Source organism: Salvelinus fontinalis, chromosome 30 (assembly GCF_029448725.1).
Source record: "Salvelinus fontinalis isolate EN_2023a chromosome 30, ASM2944872v1, whole genome shotgun sequence".
NCBI classification, from domain to species: domain Eukaryota; kingdom Metazoa; phylum Chordata; class Actinopteri; order Salmoniformes; family Salmonidae; genus Salvelinus; species Salvelinus fontinalis.
Genome location: NC_074694.1, coordinates 22,272,728 through 22,287,072, shown reverse-complemented (window position 1 = coordinate 22,287,072; position 14,345 = coordinate 22,272,728). Strand labels below are relative to the sequence as shown.

Below are 14,345 nucleotides of genomic sequence, written 5' to 3'. Positions count from 1 at the left end.
CGCGACCCAGTCGTTTGTTCGATTAGTTATATATTTAAGGACGCGACCCAGTTGCTCATTCTATATGTTCCGTTGCCATGCTCACCAGCAAGGTTCTTATCCCTTGCTTGCTTGCTAGGTAGAAGACTAGCTACGGCTAACACAGTCACGGTCTCTGCAGACAGATTAACAGCAAAGTAGCTGCATTTGCATTTGTTTAAACTGTTTTCTATTGATATTCATTTGGATACATCCATGACAATGAGCTAATGATGCCCAATTTTGCCTGGCATAGTGCCCTCTCGTCAGGACACTTGCCGTCACTGTTCATTATGAGATCACATTGCATATCAAACACTAGGCTAGAAGCTAGCTAAATAGTTTGTTGCCAATATGACAACCAAATTCAAAATATCAATTGCTGGAAATAGCTGGTCAAACTAGAAATGTGGGAGGATTGGACATCATAGCGCCACTTGCGTCATGACTACAGTAGGGCCCGGAGAAATTCATTTTCATCACTCACTATGTTAGGTCATCAGATGTTCCAAAAAATGATGTCTCTGAAAAAAACAAATCAGTTGCTAGCTACCTACGTTTTATTCGTTGGACCTGCGCTTATCCAATTTTGGTTTGTGGGATTGTTGGTTTAGCTTTCTGTAACTTTGTAGCAAGTATGGTCTGCATGTGCACGTGCATATTGCGTCATGATTGCAAGGTGTCTTGGTATCTTTTCCAACTTTCACATTATCTGGTTTTAATGACCATTCTAGAATCCCCTTCTAGCCAATCAGAAATGAGTATTCAACAATGCTGTGGTATAATTGTTGTATAATGGAACAATCATTATTTTAATTCAGGCTTTTTTTCAGGCTTGGGCTCATATAAAGGCCTATGCGTATGCATAAGCTCTAATATGCATATGGGGGTTCTACATGCAACCTCTTAAATGCTTTGAATGAATCATCACCTTAGAAAGAACTGTCCATTTCGTTGTGTTTGGCTCTGAAACAATATCCACTACGTCTATGCTTTCCACTCAGTTTCAACCTGTTATTGACTCATGACTGCTGGTGTAGCGATAATACGGTCACCCCAACAGGCCTAGTTGATTCCATCCTGTTTGACTTTAGATCTCACTAGGCCACCAAGCATTAGCAGGGGAGGGATGCTCAAATTGTAGCTCCTTGGCAAATTACAATTATGTCTACAGTACACCACAAAAAGTCCAAACATGGTTCTCTTTTATATAGGCCTATATGCATAGGCTATATGATTTCTCGGTGCGTTACTGGACTATTTACATCAACCACAATCTCTGTTTGTGACAGTTATCAGAAAGCTCTTTTCCATCTGACACTTGTAGTTATGCCTCCAGGAAATACCAATGTACAGTTATTTTAGAAGTGGGAAAGACCCAAGACCAATCAATCAATCAGTCAATTTATCATGTAGAAATCACCTTCCATGCCCTTATTTCATAAGCCATGACTGGACTAACTTGTGTAGGCTGTCAGAATCTTTTAACATGATGGATTAATTATTTAATGGCTTTGCGTTTTGTGCAAGAGGGCAGTGGCCGCAAGAGAAGCACTGAAGGGCTCGGCAAACACTTGCGCACGCCCCGAGTGTGTGGCCATTGAGGCAGCACGCCAGGCGCACGTACGTCAGGACACAGGGTCAATGTGCTTTTAATGGCTCTTAAGTGTAAGGAGACAAGCAGGCTTTTGTGGGGAGAGGGCCTGAACAACACACCTCCCTCTTTTCTTCAGGAGCTTTGTCAGGAGCTTTGTCTGTCATGGTCGGGTGGATGTGGAGAGAAGTGTGTGTGTGAAGGAGAGATGAGTGTGACTTTTGAAAATGGGCACTGGGCAGTTTGCTCACCTACCTACGTACACACAAACACACACTGATTTGTTCTCCCGTGTATGTATCAAAGCAAATCAAATGTATTTATATAGCCCTTCTTACATCAGCTGATATCTCAAAGTGCTGTACAGAAACCCAGCCTAACACCCCAAACAGCAAGCATATATGTACTGTATATAGTTTCCGGTTTGTTCTATGATGATTCTTTACATTTCTCTAAGCATCTCTCTCTTTCTCTTTTTCTCCGGCGCTGCCTCTTCACCCTCACCAACTCTGGACCTGTTCATAAAGGTAAGTGATATGAACATATATATTTCTGGGTGAAGGTGATTTCCCCTGGTGCACCTAAAACCCCTTCATAGCCTAGCAACCCGTCACAGAGATGTATCCATTCACATCCAGTCCACAGCTCATCTGTTGTAGTCCACAGCTCATCTGTTGTAGTCCACAGCTCCTCTGTTGTAGTCCACAGCTCCTCTGTTGTAGTCCACAGCTCCTCTGTTGCAGTATCATCCAGTCCACAGCTCCTCTGTTGTAGTCCACAGCTCCTCTGTTGCAGTATCATCCAGTCCACAGCTCCTCTGTTGTAGTCCACAGCTCCTCTGTTGTAGTCCACAGCTCCTCTGTTGCAATATCATCCAGTCCACAGCTCCTCTGTTGCAGTATCATCCAGTCCACAGCTCCTCTGTTGCAGTCCACAGCTCTTCTGTTGCAGTATCATCCAGTCCACAGCTCCTCTGTTGCAGTCCACAGCTCTTCTGTTGCAGTATCATCCAGTCCACAGCTCCTCTGTTGCAGTATCATCCAGTCCACAGCTCCTCTGTTGCAGTATCATCCAGTCCACAGCTCCTCTGTTGCAGTCCACAGCTCTTCTGTTGCAGTATCATCCAGTCCACAGCTCCTCTGTTGCAGTCCACAGCTCTTCTGTTGCAGTATCATCCAGTCCACAGCTCCTCTGTTGCAGTATCATCCAGTCCACAGCTCCTCTGTTGCAGTATCATCCAGTCCACACTCTGTTGTAGTCCACAGCTCCTCTGTTGCAGTATCATCCAGTCCATAGCTCCTCTGTTGCAGTATCATCCAGTCCACAGCTACTCTGTTCATTCAAATGTGCTGAGGGACTTTATTGCCTAGTTCTTGCTGCTTTGTCTCATCTTGAGTAGGGCTCAGTTCAGTAATAGCTGTGGAATGGGGACAAGCTGAGGTGTATTGTGGAGAGAACAGGCTGTTCTGTGCTACAGAGGTGATGGCTGCGCTCTGTGAATAGGATAGGAAGACTATGTTCCTGATCAGACACTGCATGGTGGTGTTGAGGTGCCATGCCCTGGGAATTTAACGGCACGACAAAATGCTTATCTTCTCCACCACTAAATCTTGTCCCAACTCATGTCAGCAAGAACTATAGGCAGAGAGGAAAGAGGTATTATGTTTCACGCTATGGGTACTCTTACTTCAGCCCACTATTGATTCCTCTGTCATACAATTCTCAACTGATTCACACATATACACACATTCACCACATAGTCACACATGGCTTTCGCTCTCAGCCGGGGAGAGATGACTGTGTAGTAGACTGACCCCTATTGGTTGCCAATCAAATGAGGGAACCCCTAGGTAGACAAGTCAATTTGACACATATTTCGTTGCAGGGCTCTTTGACACATAGATGCAGGGGTAATCAGCAATCCAAACATAGTTCTATCAATACACATTTTAACTGTGGAGCTACAGAATGTAAGGAAATAGGAATTATGGTCTGCCATAATCATTGCTCCACAATCACCTCGTATCTGGTTTAATGTAAACCAGGTTAAATATTATTGGTACAGTACAGTCGATATGACATAACTGAATACAGGCAGGCTCACTGGGCAGGTTCCCTGAGGTTGTCCCTCTTTCCTCCTCCACTCTCCTGTTAGTATCACCATCAGCACATAGACAGAAGCAGGCTTTCCTCTGAGCATGGATCCCCCATCCATAATTCATACATCCCCCCCTGACTGCACTGCACGTCTCAACTCATAACACAACTTTATACAATGGCAACAGGAGCGCTCTCCTCTCTGCAGCAGCAGCAGCCGCCGCCGCCGTGGCCCACTGGCTAATTATAGCCACCGCAGCTGCTTTCAGAGCAGAAAGGCCTCCCTAACAGTTTGCACTAGGGTGGGGGAGAGAGGGAGGGGGAGGAGGTTGTGAAACGGAACACCTGTTTGTTATGGGGAGAGAGGGCCTCCAGATGACTGCTGTCAAAGCCCCTGGATCCAGGGAGTGGGGGAGGAGAGAGAGAAGGGGGATTGGGGGAGAAGGATGGTGTTTACTCTGGCTTCCTGGTGAGTCTGATGGGGTCTTTATTTATTACAACTGCACACTCATCTACATTATAGCTTGTTGTATTTGACTTCCAGAGTATTTCTCTCGTTCTCTGTCTCCATTTTTCTTGCACTCACATCCCCTGATAGTATAGGCCAAAACACTTGAGTGTGTGTAGTACCAGTCAGTGGCTGTACTTGGGTGGGGTTGGTTTTAGGCTTGGGAGAGGTGTGTTAGTCTTATCCCTCCCTCTGTGGTTCACACTGCCCTCTTGCTGTGGCTGGGGGTGGTGGTGGGGTTGTCCCTACCCCCTCTGATGGCAGGCTGGCTGTGTGAGGAGGGGCGGAACAGGGGAGTGGACAGGTTGATTAGCACAGGCGCCCCCTGGGGTCCAGGCCTCCTCAGTAGTGGAGCATCTCTCCCGGCCGGTTTGCCCTCACCAGCCCCCCACCCACCCGCACACCCCAACTGGCAGCAGCACAAGGCAGTGCAGCTGTGGAGGTATGCACAGTTAGAGAGCCTCCCCCTGAATGAGCCAGGTGGTAGATTATAACAGGCACTCTGTGAGGTCTCTGAGAACTAGCCTAGTCTAGGCTATTACAGTTACCACTGCTGTGTTCAGGCCATATAAAACCACCAACACTGGTGAAAAGGTGGGATCATCTAGCAGGATTTTAAGGTGCAGGCGCAAGGCCTACCACATACAGTGGGGAGAAGAAGTATTTGATACACTGCCGATTTTGCAGGTTTTCTTACTTACAAAGCATGTAGAGGTCTGTAATTTTTATCATAGGTACACTTCAACTACGAGAGACGGAATCTAAAACAAAAATCCAGAAAATCACATTGTATGATTTTTAAGTAATTCATTAGCATTTTATTGCATGACATAAGTATTTGATCACCTACCAACCAGTAAGAATTCTGGCTTTCACAGACCTGTTAGTTTTTCTTTAAGAAGCCCTCCTGTTCTCCACTCATTACCTGTATTAACTGCACCTGTTTGAACTCGTTACCTGTATAAAAGACACCTGTCCACACACTCAATCAAACAGACTCCAACCTCTCCACAATGGCCAAGACCAGAGAGCTGTGTAAGGACATCAGGGATAAATTGTAGACCTGCACAAGGCTGAGATGAGCTACAGGACAATAGGCAAGCAGCTTGGTGAGAAGGCAACAACTGTTGGCGCAATTATTAGAAAATGGAAGAAGTTCAAGATGACGGTCAATCACCCTCGGTCTGGGGCTCCATGCAAGATCTCACCTCGTGGGGCATCAATGATCATGAGGAAGGTGAGGGATCAGCCCAGAACTACACGGCAGGACCTGGTCAATGACCTGAAGAGAGCTGGGACCACAGTCTCAAAGAAAACCATTAGTAACACACTACGCCGTCATGGATTAAAATCCTACAGCGCACGCAAGGTCCCCCTGCTCAAGCCAGCGCATGTCCAGACCCGTCTGAAGTTTGCCAATGACCATCTGGATGATCCAGAGGAGGAATGGGAGAAGGTCATGTGGTCTGATGAGACAAAAATAGAGCTTTTTGGTCTAAAATCCACTCGCCGTGTTTGGAGGAAGAAGAAGGATGAGTACAATCCCAAGAACACCATCCCAACCGTGAAGCATGGAGGTGGAAACATCATTCTTTGGGGATGCTTTTCTGCAAAGGGGACAGGATGACTGCACCGTATTGAGGGGAGGATGGATGGGGCCATGTATCGCGAGATCTTGGCCAACAACCTACTTCCCTCAGTAAGAGCATTGAAGTTGGGTCATGGCTGGATCTTCCAGCATGACAACGACCCGAAACACACAGCCAGGGCAACTAAGGAGTGGCTCCGTAAGACGCATCTCAAGGTCCTGGAGTGGCCTAGCCAGTCTCCAGACCTGAACCCAATAGAAAATCTTTGGAGGGAGCTGAAAGTCCGTATTGCCCAGCGACAGCCCCGAAACCTGAAGGATCTGGAGAAGGTCTGTATGGAGGAGTGGGCCAAAATCCCTGCTGCAGTGTGTGCAAACCTGGTCAAGAACTACAGGAAACGTATGATCTCTGTAATTGCAAACAAAGGTTTCTGTAACAAATATTAAGTTCTGCTTTTCTGATGTATCAAATACTTATGTCATGCAATAAAATGCAAATGAATTACTTAAAAATCATACAATGTGATTTTCTGGATTTTTGTTTTAGATTCCGTCTCTCACAGTTGAAGTGTACCTATGATAAAAATTACAGACCTCTACATGCTTTGTAAGTAGGAAAACCTGCAAAATCGGCAGTGTATCAAATACTTCTTCTCCCCACTGTACATAACATAGAGATTTAGTTGTTTAGCTGTCTAGTTGTAGAGTGCTGTTACATCTGTTTTTATGGGTCATATCCAGTCAGAGAGGAAAGGTTGAACAGAGTGTCACCAATGATCAGAGGAAGTAGAACCCTGAAATAGCCAGTGAAAAACAAACAACTAGCCTACCTCAGGGCTTACAGTAATATCTGGACAGACAAGTCACCTGACATTCATAGTTCTGTAACTTTTCAGGAAACATGCTGTACAGCTGAGCATATCTACTGTCTCAATATTGGATATACTGTACAGTACACCAACCACTCCAGGATGTACAGTACATTAACCACTCCAGGAAGTACGGTACACCAACCACTCCAGGATGTACAGTACATTAACCACTCCAGGATGTACAGTACACCAACCACTCCAGCATGTACAGTACATTAACCACTCCAGGAAGTACAGTACATTAACCACTCCAGGAAGTACAGTACACCAGCCACTCCAGGAAGTACAGTACATTAACCACTCCAGGAAGTACAGTACATTAACCACTCCAGGAAGTACAGTACATTAACCACTCCAGGAAGTACAGTACATTAACCACTCCAGGAAGTACAGTACATTAACCACTCCAGGAAGTACAGTACATTAACCACTCCAGGAAGTACAGTACATTAACCACTCCAGGAAGGACAGTTCACCAACCACTCCAGGAAGTACAGCTCACCAACCACTCCAGGAAGTACAGTTCACCAACCACTCCAGGATGTACAGTACACCAACCTCTCCAGGAAGTACAGTACACCAACCACTCCAGGAAGTACAGTTCACCAACCACCCCAGGAAGTACAGTTCACCAACCACTCCAGGATGTACAGTACACCAACCACTCCAGGAAGGACAGTTCACCAACCACTCCAGGATGTACAGTACACCAACCACTCCAGGAAGTACAGTACACCAACCACTCCAGGAAGTACAGTACATTAACCACTCCAGGAAGTACAGTACATTAACCACTCCAGGAAGTACAGTACATTAACCACTCCAGGAAGTACAGTACATTAACCACTCCAGGAATTACAGTACCCCAACCACTCCAGGATGTACAATACATTAACCACTCCAGGAAGTACAGTAACCCAACCACTCCAGGAAGTACAGTACACCAACCACTCCAGGATGTACAGTACACCAACCACTCCAGGATGTACAATACATTAACCACTACAGGAAGTACAGTACACCGACCACTCCAGGAAGTACAGTTCACCAACCTCTCCAGGAAGTACAGTTCACCAACCACTCTAGGAAGTACAGTACACCAACCACTTCAGAAAGGACAGTTCACCAACCACTCCAGGAAGAACAGTTCACCAACCACTCCAGGAAGTACAGTTCACCAACCACTCCAGGAAGAACAGTTCACCAACCACTCCAGGAAGTACAGTTCACCAACCACTCCAGGAAGGACAGTTCACCAACCACTCCAGGAAGTACAGTTCACCAACCACTCCAGGAAGTACAGTTCACCAACCACTCTAAGAAGGACAGTACACTCACCACTCTAGGAAGGACAGTACACTCACCACTCTAGGAAGTACAGTACACTCACCACTACAGGAAGTACAGTACACTCACCACTCCAGGAAGTACAGTACACCAACCACTCCAGGATGTACAGTACATTAACCACTCCAGAATGTACAGTACATTAACCACTCCAGGATGTACAGTACACCAACCACTCCAGCATGTACAGTACATTAACCACTCCAGGAAGTACAGTAGATTAACCACTCCAGGAAGTACAGTACATTAACCACTCCAGGAAGTACAGTACATTAACCACTCCAGGAAGTACAGTACATTAACCACTCCTGGAAGGACAGTTCACCAACCACTCCAGGATGTACAGTACATTAACCACTCCAGGAAGTACAGTAACCCAACCACTCCAGGAAGTACAGTACATTAACCACTCCAGGAAGTACAGTACATTAACCACTCCAGGAAGTACAGTACATTAACCACTCCAGGAAGTACAGTACCCCAACCACTCCAGGATGTACAGTACATTAACCACTCCAGGAAGTACAGTAACCCAACCACTCCAGGAAGTACAGTACACCAACCACTCCAGGATGTACAGTACATTAACCACTCCAGGATGTACAATACATTAACCACTACAGGAAGTACAGTACACCGACCACTCCAGGAAGTACAGTTCACCAACCTCTCCAGGAAGTACAGTTCACCAACCACTCTAGGAAGTACAGTACACCAACCACTCCAGAAAGGACAGTTCACCAACCACTCCAGGAAGTACAGTTCACCAACCACTCCAGGAAGTACAGTTCACCAACCACTCTAGGAAGGACAGTACACTCACCACTCTAGGAAGGACAGTACACTCACCACTCTAGGAAGTACAGTACACTCACCACTACAGGAAGTACAGTACACTCACCACTACAGGAAGTACAGTACACTCACCACTCTAGGAAGGACAGTACACTCACCACTACAGGAAGTACAGTACACTCACAACTCTAGGAAGTACAGTGCACTCACCACTCTAGGAAGGACAGTACACTCACCACTCTAGGAAGTACAGTACACTCACCACTCTAGGAAGTACAGTACACTCACCACTACAGGAAGTACAGTACACTCACCACTCTAGGAAGGACAGTACACTCACCACTCTAGGAAGTACAGTACACTCACCACTCTAGGAAGGACAGTACACTCACCACTCTAGGAAGTACAGTACACTCACCACTCTAGGAAGTACAGTACACTCACCATTCTAGGAAGTACAGTACACTCACCACTCCAGGAAGTACAGTTCACCAACCACTCTAGGAAGGACAGTACACTCACCACTACAGGGTGTACAGTACACTCATCACTCTAGGAAGTACAGTACACTCACCACTCTAGGAAGGACAGTACACTCACCACTCTAGGAAGGACAGTACACTCACCACTACAGGGAGTACAGTACACTCATCACTCTAGGAAGTACAGTACACTCACCACTCTAGGAAGAACAGTACACTCACCACTCTAGGAAGGACAGTACACTCACCACTCTAGGAAGGACAGTACACTCACCACTCTAGGAAGGACAGTACACTCACCACTCTAGGAAGGACAGTACACTCACCACTCTAGGAAGGACAGTACACTCACCACTCTAGGAAGAACAGTACACTCACCACTCTAGGAAGGACAGTACACTCACCACTCTAGGAAGTACAGTACACTCACCACTCTAGGAAGGACAGTACACTCACCACTCTAGGAAGTACAGTACACTCACCACTACAGGAAGTACAGTACACTAACCACTATAGGAATGGCCAGTCAGAGTATCGTACTAGTGTCTGTAGAAAGCTCTCCCCTACCGTCTCCACAGCAGTGGAACATGTCTGGAGAGGAGCTGCTAGACTAATATTAGGATTAGAGGGGATGGTTTGTGTGGGCTAGATTAGGAGAGTAGAATTTGTTTTTAAACTGCTATAAAGTGGCCCACCACATCGAGCAACACGAGCCTTGGCTTGTGTGAACCGGAACAGCTCATTGGAACGGGTCATTGGCTTGTGCGAGCCAGAATGGGTCATAGTGCGAGCCGGACCGGCTGGAGCAGCAGAGCCACACTGGTAATCCCCCATGAATTTCAGCATGGTAATCACAGGCCGGCCTGGAGGAGAGTAAATGCCAGAGGCCAATCAGTGAGACCGCTGGGGTGAGGGGGCGGGGCCGCAGAGTCTGGGGCCGGAGGACTACTAAGCCTTAGCTAGGGGCACGGGGTTTGAAGGGTTCTGGGGATTTCAGGGGTCTTAAGAGTATTGCTGGGGAGCATGTGGCTGGGTTTTTCAGGCATAGAAGAAAGCTAGGAGAGAGAGAGAGATGGAGAGAGAGAGATACTCTGCACTTTGAGCCCCGGGGTGGGCAGGTGGATAATGGAAAAGTGTCATGGGCGGATGAAGCTACGGCTTTCCAATTACCATGCTATTGTGGGCACAAATACAATTACATTTACCATATGCCTGTGCAGCAGCGGATTAGGACCTGTTCCTTACCACGGTGGTGTGCTGTTGTGGCCCTAATTCCACCACCAGCAAAATATTGACTTTGACCCCCCTTCCTACCCTCGGTCCCAGCTTTCATTTTGATTTGATTTAGTTGGAAGGTAGATGGGGTGTTTCATGATGACATAGTACCCTAAAGGGGCAATCTGGGATTCAAACAACAACAAAGAGGCCACCAACCACATTTTTGGTAAACAGAGATGGGGCTGGAGAAATGTAACCACTATCAAATTCATAGATGGAGCAATGATTGCAAGGACTAATCATCCATGAGATCAGTATGATAGTTTAACCATGTTTTCAAGCTTTAGAGAGTTTGTCTACAATCACATTGTTTAGAGACGATGGAGTAAAACAAGGCCATTTTGGGGTTTTGATGGAGTAAGACAGTTGAACTAAGCTCATGAGGCATTTCTAAGATACAGTGCCCTCCGTAATTATTGGGACAGTGAAGCATTTTTGGGTCTCTATATGCCAAAAGTTTGGATTTGAAATCAAACAATGACTAAGAGGTTAAAGTGTAGACTGACAGCTTTAATTTGTGGGTATTTTCATCCATATCGGATGTATAGTTTAGAATTTTATGGGAGAAAAATATTGGAACAAATTCACTTATGTGTATTAAAGTAGTAAAACGTTAAGTATTTGGTCCCATATTTATACCACGCAATGGTTACATCAAGCTTGTGATTTAAAAAAAAATGTGTTGTCACTTTTATTGTAACTAAGAATTGAATATGTTTCTAAACACTTCTACATGAATGTGGATGCTACCATGGTTACGGATGATCCGGAATGAATCGTGAATAATGATGAGTGAGAAAGTTACAGATGCACAAATATCATACCTCCAAGACATGCTAACCTCTCACAACTTCAAAAACAGGGGAGGTTAGCATTGTTTGGAGAGTATGATATTTGTGCGTCTAACTTTCTCACTGATCATTTTTCACAATTCATTCAGGATTATCCGTAACCATGGTAGCATCCACATTCATGTAGAAGTGTTTAGAAACATATTATATTATTATTTAATATAAAAGTGACTCCAAAATTACACTAATATTTACCATTAATTTCTATTAAGCACAAAATCATCTGAAACAACCTAAACAAAAAGGAAATGCATCCAACAAATGTGTAAAGTCACAAGCTTGATGTAGTCATTGCGTGCTATGAATATGGGACCAATAATACACATATAAGTGAATTTGTCCCAATACTTTTGCTCCCCTAAAATGGGGGGACTATGCACAAAAAGAGATGTAATTTCTAAATGATACACCCGATATGGATGAAAATATCCTCAAATTAAAGCTGACAGTCTGCACTTTAACCAAACTTTTGGAGTATACAGCCAAAATAAGAAAAAATACTTCACTGTCCAAATAATTATGGAGGGCAATAATCAATTGCTATGTATCATTCATTTAAAAAGAAAAGAAAATGTATGTACCAATTGCAGATTGCCCCTTTAAAAGGATAAGCTGAAAACATCTAACAAACGTACATTTTGGAGTGTACCAAACCAATGGTAGGTAGAGCAAACAGGCTGCTGAGATCTAGAATAGGGTGCTATGATTGGCTTTGAGACAAGATTGTACTGTATGAGTGTATTAGGGGTTAGAGAATTAGGGGACCCAATTCTCTATCTGCTACGGTTTTGTTCCAGCCTGCCTCTGCTCTCCTGCCATTACAGCCCTTTCAAACCAGACAGCCGCAGCGGCAGTCACCGGTCACCCTGACATACAGTATCTCTCTGACTACTCAGCCTGCCACTGTAGGTAGCCAGCGCTGAAAGGGTGCTCTCACTCTCCCCATAATGGCCTTATTGGTTCCTGTGAAGAGGCGCAAGTTATTAATAATGTGCTCCTACCTACCAGAGAAATGGTTTTCACAGGGGTTCTGGTAACCGAGCTCCCTGACAATTCGCACTCAGAGCCCTAATAGTTCGTAGTATGAGCTGTTCTGAAGACATGGATGGACCGAGTCTAATCCGGTTCTGATTTATCTGTCTGCACAAGATGACATTGTAGTTGGAAATGTGTTCTATGCTCTGACATTTCACACAAAGGCAAATGGAGTCTGAGTGTAGTCTCATACAGCAACAGGTGTTAGTAGTACCTCTCCTGTCTATACAAGGGCAGAGATTGCTCATGCACCTATAGAATGATAGCATCTGGCAAACAATGGACTTCTTGTCTACTGTGCCAGTGCTTCTGGCTCATATGCAGAGGGTGTATTTGATTACAGACAAATTAGTGCCATATTATCTTATCCTTGGCTGAAGTATTTGTCCGACGCTAACCGTACGTTACTCTTTAACAATGATACATTCTTCACAGGGGACTAAAATATGCCGTCAGCTGTGCCAGCCAGGCTGCTGCACGCTGTCGTGGGCAGAGTTGGACTCTACATCCACAGCTTGTGCTCATAATGTCACTTTGACCAATGTACAGTAAAGTGACCTGAGATTCAGAAAGCATAAATAATGTTTTCCTAGAGAAACAGCTGGTCCGCACATCTCTGTTGAAACAGTCTCTTGCTCTCAGAAATGATCATGTCCCACTAATGATAAACCCTACCTTCAACATCAACCTCTCTCTCTCTCTCTCCTCTCTCCGATCTCTCCTCTCCTCTTCATCTCTCTCCTCTCTCTCTCCTCGTCTCTCTCTCTCTCTCTCTCTCTCTCTCCATCTCTCTCTCTCTCTCTCTCTCTCTCTCTCTCTCTCTCTCTCTCTCTCTCTCTCTCTCTCCTCTCTCTCTCCTCTCTCTCTCTCCTCTCTCTCGTCTCTCTCTCTCTCTCTCTCTCTCTCTCTCTCTCTCTCTCTCTCTCTCTCTCTCTCTCTCTCTCTCTCTCTCTCTATCTCTCTCTCTCTCTCTCTCTCTCTCCTCTCTCTCTCTCTCTCTCTCTCTCTCTCTCCTCTCTCTCTCTCTCTCTCCTCTCTCTCTCTCTCTCTCTCTCTCTCTCTCTCTCTCTCTCTCTCTCTCTCTCTCTCTCTCTCTCTCTCTCTATCTATCTATCTCTGTCTCTCTCTGTCCTTTACCTTATATGCCTGCTAACTGCTGGGCTACAGCTGTCTCCTGCTCTGTAAATGATTTACATTAAAGGTCTATCTGCTCTTCTGGCATTTGCAGTATGCAACAGTGGTTCTGGTGGCTATAGCAGATGCCACCATGTGTCCATGTGTTTGAACACAGCCAACTCCTACTTCACACACAACTCCCAGGCATCTTTTCAGAACTTTGTATCTGAGAGAGTAGTGGAATCTACTTCAGAAATTAGAACAGCCCATAGCCTGGTATGTGGAACACCTTTCAGTCGCATTTGCAGTAATTAGGCCTACTGAAAATGTATGTATTTCTTTTTTATTTGCACGTAAAGAGATTTTGAATCTGGAGACCTTGGACAGAGAAAATAAATAAGTGAAATTCACGCTTCTCCATCTCAGTCACCACCATACTCTCCAGTTGCCAATCAGACACTTATTCATTTGCTTTCCAGGAAAAAGCCCTGACAAAAATCATGTAAGTGACGGTTAGCATGGCTTTCAGAAAGGATAAATGCCTCCCATATGGTCCACTGGCAGGGTCCAAGTTTTACAATTAGCAGCGCTCATCCCCCTCATTACTGGTGTTCTTAATGGGGGGGCCGTGCTCTGTGCTGTGGCGTAAGGTAGAGACAGACACACCACACACAACTAATGACTGGCCCAGGCCCACACTCTCTGAAAGAGAGGAATAGAGAGAGCGAGAGAAGGATGGGAGTTGAGGGGGGGGAGAATGCTGA

At 45.4% G+C, this 14,345-nt stretch overlaps 1 protein-coding gene across 2 annotated transcripts in view; it reads left to right on the top strand.

Moving 5' to 3' along the window:
* The window catches only part of akt3a (v-akt murine thymoma viral oncogene homolog 3a), a 148,948-nt gene that overhangs the window by 76,764 nt on the left and 57,839 nt on the right, over positions 1-14,345 (top strand). The gene's annotated exons all lie outside the window — the stretch shown is intronic.